The following is a 7334-nucleotide window of genomic DNA, read 5'->3' on the forward strand; positions in this document are numbered from 1 at the left end:
AGTAGGAGAAAACTAGAAGCAGGGGAAAAGCTACTACACCTTCTCTTGATAGAAAGGTGACCAGTACTGTTTACAAAACTGCACTGACTACTGGAGTGATACCAAGGAGAAGGAGAACATCGTAGCCCGCATGTATTTTTGGGAAGTCAAAGATATTCCAAACATAATTATCTTTTTGTGTCATTCCTCAAGCTAGAAGTGCTTCATGTAGCAGATGTCCCAGTGCTAGACACCGTGCAATATAATCACCATCAGGACTTCGACTGTGGCGTGCTATGTGAACCTAATGGCTAAACACTCAGTTTATTTATCTCCAGAGCAGCAACTGAGCAAGAGAGCTTGAGGGTCTAATCTGTGGGTTCATGTGTAAAGTGGTACTTGAACAACTGCACCCCTGTTTGGATCTAGTTAATAGTGCATTAGAAAATGTAAACATTACATTACACGAGCCTTGAGAGCATTTGATATAAATGTTCCTTCTAACTAGAATAGTTTTATATATTAGGGAAACAGATAAATGAAGAATGTGTGAACACTTCTTTTTTCCTTAAATTAACTGCTCTTCTATTCCCTTATTTATAGCAAATGAAGAAAAACTTGGCATAATCTTATTTTCATAAGTTGTTTTACACTATGTTATGTGTGATTTTTACATTCATTTTGCTGTGTTTTAATCAGACATGCTCTATGCATGCAGTAAAAAGACAGATTAAGTATTGGCATTAGGACTTCCAACGGAGCTCTGGAAATATGGCTGTCCAGCTGGCTCCAATTCGTTCATTCCTACAAATGAAAATGCTACAATCTAAAATCTAATTGACTGTGTGTCTAATGCATGTAAGACAGAGCAGGCTTTCCTTCTTTCTTCTTTTGTATCTGTAATCTGCAACTTGTCTGTACTAGACAAACTGTTTTTACTTTGTGGTAGAAAAAGAGTCGCTAACTAGATAGAAAAGCCATGAAATGGAAAAGACTTTCTAGAGTAGTCCAGGGCCTGCATACTTGGTAGTTTTGAGAAGTCTAAATCTGACCAGAAAATAAAAAGAATGCATTAATACCTGAAAGATTAAACAAGTAAGGATTTAAGCAATAGACACTTGTACACACTCATTTGTAGGGTACTTCTGATAATTGTTGAAATGATGTTTTGTATTAATTTATACTTGTGGCTGAAGGTTTTTGAATTAGCAATCTAATCTCAGAAATGCAGCAGCTTTAGTTATAAAAGGAATGTGAATGAACAGCAGGCTTTGCGTATAGCTGGAAGTTTTATTACTTCTAAAAGATAAATTTTCTTATGCATTTGAACACAGGAAAAAAAAGTGGTTTAGTTATGCTGTAAAATGAAATTCATGAAGGAAAACTGAGGTCTTGGATAACTCAAAACTCTTTTTGGTTTAATTAAAATCAGAACAAGTCAACGTACGAGACTTCTTATAAATTTTATGTAACTTTTAATATCAGTTTAATTTAGACCTGTTGTTTTGAATTCAAATAAAAATGTTTTACTCTTGAAACATCAACCAGGATGCTTTAATGTTTCTACCGAATTTCCAAAATAAAACTTCTTTGAAATAGCTTAAACATAAAAGTTTATGAAAATGTTTTTCATATGAAAACCAAAACAAGCAAATCTCTAAACCTGTGATAAACCCTGGAGATAAGGCTTAGTCTCATACAGTTGATCTGAATGCTAAGGGCATATCTAAAAATTATAGGGAACAAAAACATAATGGGGGAGGGGAAATCACAACTCAAGTAAAATTGTTCTGCAGCAAAGGTAAAAGTTTGACAGTTAAAAAGTATTCTATAACATCTACAAGTACAGGTTCAAGGTTTTTTGTCATCAAGGTAATCATGAATTTTTGCTTCCTTGCATGTGAGTCCATGTACAAGCTAGCAAAACTCAATTTGATAATGACAGCAGAGTGATTTCCAGGAATGGGAGGCAATGCTTTCTCTGCCCTCTGTATCTTGCCTGCTCTCCTTCTTGTACTTAATATAACTTCATGGTGGGATGGGAAGCATGTAGCAGGCTTCAAGAGATTAAATAAACATGCTGCACATGGCCTTATGATGACATTTCATGTTTTCTACATTACAGATATCACAAAACCATAAACTAATTGAGGGCAGAGTGAGCTTCTGGAGATCACTGTTCAACCATCCCTCCTGAAGCATCAGTTAGAGAAGGTTGCCCAGGACTGTATCACTGGATTTTGAATATCCCCAAGAATAAACTCCATAGCCTCTCTGAACTACCTGTCTCATCTCTCATCCTCTCACTGGGTACCACTGAGAAGAGCCTGGCTGCATCATTTTTGCATCTTCCCATCAGGTATTTATATGCAGTAATAAGATCTTCCTGATCTTCATCTTTCAGCATAACCAGTACCAGCTTTCTCAGCCTCTTTCTGTAACAGATGTGTTTTACTTTCAGATTTGAAATTGTTGGGAACCAAAGCTAGAATTAGAAATTGAGGCAGAATAAGTTAAAGGAAATTGTTCCCTCTGTGAGGATAGGGGCTCAAAAAGCTGTACAGGTACTTTCATAAACACACCTTAAGTGTGAAGCTTATTCTGCAGAAAAAGAACAATGAATGAATTTACAAATTTAATAAGATATGTAGGATATATTTCAAATTGTATTTAATAAATTGTTGGTATAATCTGCAGAATTTTGAGACTGAGACAAAAGCCCCAAAAGAAGAACGGTATGTTTAAATACTACAATGTTGGTGCATTTCTATCTTAAAATCAACACACTCTTGAAGTAACAAAACAGCTCACTTTGATGTTCAAGAATCTGCCTTGTGAGGTAGTAGCATACAAGAAAATACAAGTGAAAGATAATCTCAGGCTAGCAAGGGCCAGACAGGGCAAGAATGGTTTGCAATGCCAGAATATGCCATATATTTGTATCAGAGAAATGTAGCATTGATCCTTGTGTGATACCTTGTGCTGACTCCATTCCACATGTTGCAGAAGTCTAAATAATTTGTGGGTTCATTAGCTGTCCTTCTCACAAGCTTTCTTTTTCTTTTGCGTGTGACTGTGCACCAATATAACTCTACTAGCTTAATTTGAGGTGTTTCTGAGGTATGAGAACAAGGAAAGATTTTATTCTGATCTGAGGATATTGATAAAATCATTGAAAATTCTGCAATAGGAACATGTTGTTTCCTCTAATAACCAAATTCAGTCACTGTGCTGCTAAAATTATGATGATCAATTTGATCTTGAACATCAAAGTGAGCTGTTTTGTTACTTCAAGAGTGTGTTGATTTTAAGATAGAAAAAATTTGTCAATTTAAAATTTACAATTTAAAAAATTTGTCAGTTTAAATTGTCAATTTAAACTTGTGATTAAGACTGGATCACTAATATCTTATGGTAAAGGTTATCATTAGCAGTATTGTTTTCTTCCATTTGTAAAGGCCCTTATCAATCATCAGCTACTAAGAAAGAACATATTTGAGATAGTCTAAACCTTAGAACTTAGGGTTCAACTAATTCTCTCAGAAGGCAAGGTGAACACAGCACCTGTCAAAGATGTCAACAGGTGATTGTAAGCTTTAGGAGACATCTATAATCCAACCAGGCCATAATATGCAGCTGGTTCACATCTATCTAATTGCCCCAGCCAAATATCCATTTTTAAGTGTAGGCAATTCACCTCAAAACCTGGTTTGGCCAATTTATTTATTTTGGAATTTTTAAACCAAATTTATCCTACTGGACAGTGCGGTTCTGTAGAGAAAATCCTTAACAGTGATACTGATAAATACAAGAGAAGGTAGACTGAAATTACCCTAGGTGAGACTGGATCAAAACCAAAGTTAGCATAGAACAGTGAAAAAATGACAGATCAGGAGCACAGTTATTCTTCATGATGGCAGTTGCATATACAGTCATTACCTCCAACCACAGCACTTCTGACTTCAAGAGTGATGGCTCTAATCTTCTCCTCTTCCCCTGCACTGACTCCTGCTTAATCTTTTTTTGTTCTTAGCTTTGTTTATTTTTTTCTAATGACTAAGTATCTAATTTGAATCAACTGTGGGAAAAGAGAGGATTGAAGGTAAAGTAGTGCTTTTTATTATTCAGGTTGTCATTAATTGCTGTTTTCAGTTCAGAACATTTTAATGAAATATTCACACAATCAGGCCAGTTGTAATTCAATCAAAAACTCATCCAACTACCCTGAGGAATCCCATCATGACTCCTCATGCAGCAAGAAAAAATTTTAATTAGAAATTTGAAATAAGCTTTCTCCCATTTTTGCCAGGAACAAAATGAGCTGGTGCTTAGTGCCGCCATATGGAGAATTAAAGCCTCTGCAAAAATCAGCATTTAAAGAAACAATTGGAATTTAAGATTGTGATAAATGAGTCTATATTTGCACTTTCTAGTAAGTCTCAGGGAAGAATCTGATTATTTTGCAAACTACCATTTCAGCTGTATCTGTTCATTCTTATACTAAAAAAAATGATGAATTTGAGTCTTACTTGCAGCTATCTTCAAAAATGTAGCTAATTAAAATGAGGTAGAAAGTAATTTGAATGAAAAAAAAACAACAACACTGTTTAGGCTTTTAAAATGAGTCATGTAGTACTAGTCTGATGTTTGAAGAATTTCTTTAAGAAGCCTGGTTCAGCCCCAGCAGGATAACAATGGCAGCAATATGGCCAGTTCCCATCATTCAGAATCCATGATTCCTATATCAGTCACTAATTTCTGGGAAGAGGAATACCATTCAACTCTAAAAAACTGAGGTAGGATAGTAGGGGAAAAATTGCATTTAGGTATTGAAGAGTAGTAAATAATGCTTCCTACTCTTTTCAGTGCTGTGACACCTGGAAACTGTCTGAAGGAAAACAATTCTGATACTTGTGCAGCATTTGGTGTCTATTGTAAACACGAGTACAGCACAAAGGTCGACCAATTTGCACCCAGTAGCATCTGATAAGCATCTCCTAAATCAGAGCAATGCACCTGCCAAGTGCTACAGGAGTAAGGTGTGTGGGTTTGGGGGAGAGAGGTTTTTAGTTTCATGTTTTGGCTCTTCAGCTTAGATTGCTCCTACCCTTTTTACATCCATAACTTGTCTTCCTTCTGCCTTTAATCTTGAATTAAATCTTTAATTTAATCTTTAACTAAAAATTCCTTGTGAAGAAGATAGAGAAGAACACAGAAATCTTTCAGTCACCTTAAAATATAGTGGCTTTAAAGACACTTGCAGACAACTGCTTAACTCATTTGGTCATGTTTTTTTCCTAGCTTTGATGCCATGAAGTGCTTTGTGCCTATTCCACCTGCTTATCACTTATTAAAAGCACGATAGAATGCCATTGTGGAGAGTACCCCAGGGCATTTGCTCATGGCTATGCAGTTTGTCAGTGAGATACAGTACATAAACCTCACAGTCCTAAGTGCCAGAACAATTGCTCCAGACACTCCAGAAAGACAAGGGAAAGAGAAAATACAGAAATACAACAAAGAGGAACAAGAAGTACTATCTATCCAAAGTCCTCCATATATCTAGCTCTAGGCCATATTGCCTATTAGAGTGGAAGCGGATATACAGTTAACTATATCTAGGAGGGAAAAAGAGAGGAGGGATCAGAAAACCCCATTAACCTCCCTTTTTCTTTTCCAGATGGTAAACCTGCCTAAAGAAATCTGTACAGGACAGATGGAATCTTTAACTTATCTGCAGTTGCTCCACTGGCTAGTCTTGTACTATCTGCTAATGTCTGTCCTAACCAGAAATATGCTGATTTCCAGCCACACCTTTAATACAAAATGTCTTAAGTGTATAAAAATCAAGCTTCCATTTTTAACATTTTACTCCTGCTGCTTGGGATCCTTAGACCTCAACTAGCGTTGAGTCTGATTATATGCAGGGTGAGTCCCAAAATACAGCTAAATCCAGAGGCATTTCTGTAATCTGGTTCAGCATAAGAGCTTGATGGTAAGCTTTCCTAGTTTGGTTTGTTCTTTTTCCCCCCCCATACCTTGTAAGCCATGCTGGTACACATGCACTCACTTAATAAAAGTTAGCAACAAAGTTCTGTGTTAAAGCATGAGTTACAGTCATGAGTCATCTTGCTTCTGTGTTCCAGAAAGCAGCCTTCCTAGTATAGACAGAGAAATGTTTTAAGTGCTGTGTGTTACACAAAACAAGGATTGGCTTTTTTTTCTGACCAGGGGTAAGGATTGTACAATTTGGTTTTGCACAGAATAATGTTGCCTAGAAAGGATATTTCTTAACAGGCAAAATTAATGTATTTATATGGCAGCCACATGTATTAACAGAATAAACTTTCCTTCAGGGCTACTTGAATGAAATGTGAAATTCTAAAGACAGGTTCTTTGGAGCATGATATCTCAAGAGTTGAGCAAATGAGCCATTTTAGTTACTATCTATTTCACCGAAGTTACTCCAAAATGCTTAGCAAACTGGGCTTAAATTGTTCTCCCCACATTTCAACTGTAGTTAAATTATAACATTCTTTATAATACTTTGAATTACTGTTGGCGTCCCAGTTCAGTATGCAGAGAAGACAATCAGGTTGTAATCACTATTATACTCCAAAGGTTGGTTTTAATTAACAAGAGCAAAGTGATTTTAATGAAAAGGTGAAAGTTTGTTTAAACAAAAGCTATGAATCTAAAAAGGGTTTAGATATTGTAATCCCAATAGAGTTCTTAAAAATTTTTAAGGAAATAATGAAGGGAAGAAGAACAAGAGGTTGAGAGTTTAAAGAAATCTTCTGTTCAAAGAACCCAGAAGAAAAAAATAAGTTGCAATCTCTGAATTGAAAATTCTCTACCTGTTCTCCCTTGAAACAAGGCCTCTCTTGCAGTTTTGTGTCCCAAAACTTTCAGTTTTCTGCAGAGGCTCACTAGATAATGTAGATTTAATTATCACAGTCTGTCACAGTGGTCAGCCCTTGACAATTATAATAGTGATTTTTAGGAATAAAACAATCTCAAGAAACCCTGAGGGGAATGAAATACTTAGACAAAACAATGAAAACCTACATCTAGCAAACTAAATCAAGAGCTTGTCTTTTTTCCATAATCTTTTCTAAAATCTGCAGTATAAAATGGTAACAAACACAAAATCACTGTAACTACCATAAGATATTGGATCAATATTTTTTCCATCCTTAGATATCAGTGGCTTTGCATTGTTACAAAAGGGATAGATTCAAAGTTCAGCCTGTAAATGCAGCTACAGTCTATAATGCTTATTTCTTCTCTGCAGCAACTGGATCACTGCTTATCTTCAGATAATATAATGGAGCAAATGGTTTTGTTTTTTTTTT

The 7334-nt window shown here is 35.7% G+C and overlaps 1 long non-coding RNA gene across 1 annotated transcript; it reads left to right on the forward strand.

The window, feature by feature from the left end:
• The first annotated feature begins 1788 nt into the window (after positions 1 to 1788).
• Positions 1789 to 6603, forward strand: LOC109368004. The gene is made up of 3 exons (XR_002115638.2): positions 1789 to 2338; positions 4846 to 5018; positions 5660 to 6603. It is a non-coding gene; the product is annotated as an uncharacterized LOC109368004 (long non-coding RNA).
• The last annotated feature ends 731 nt before the right edge of the window (positions 6604 to 7334 follow it).

This window comes from Meleagris gallopavo, chromosome 5, assembly GCF_000146605.3.
Source record: "Meleagris gallopavo isolate NT-WF06-2002-E0010 breed Aviagen turkey brand Nicholas breeding stock chromosome 5, Turkey_5.1, whole genome shotgun sequence".
In the NCBI taxonomy this organism is placed as follows: Eukaryota; Metazoa; Chordata; class Aves; order Galliformes; family Phasianidae; genus Meleagris; species Meleagris gallopavo.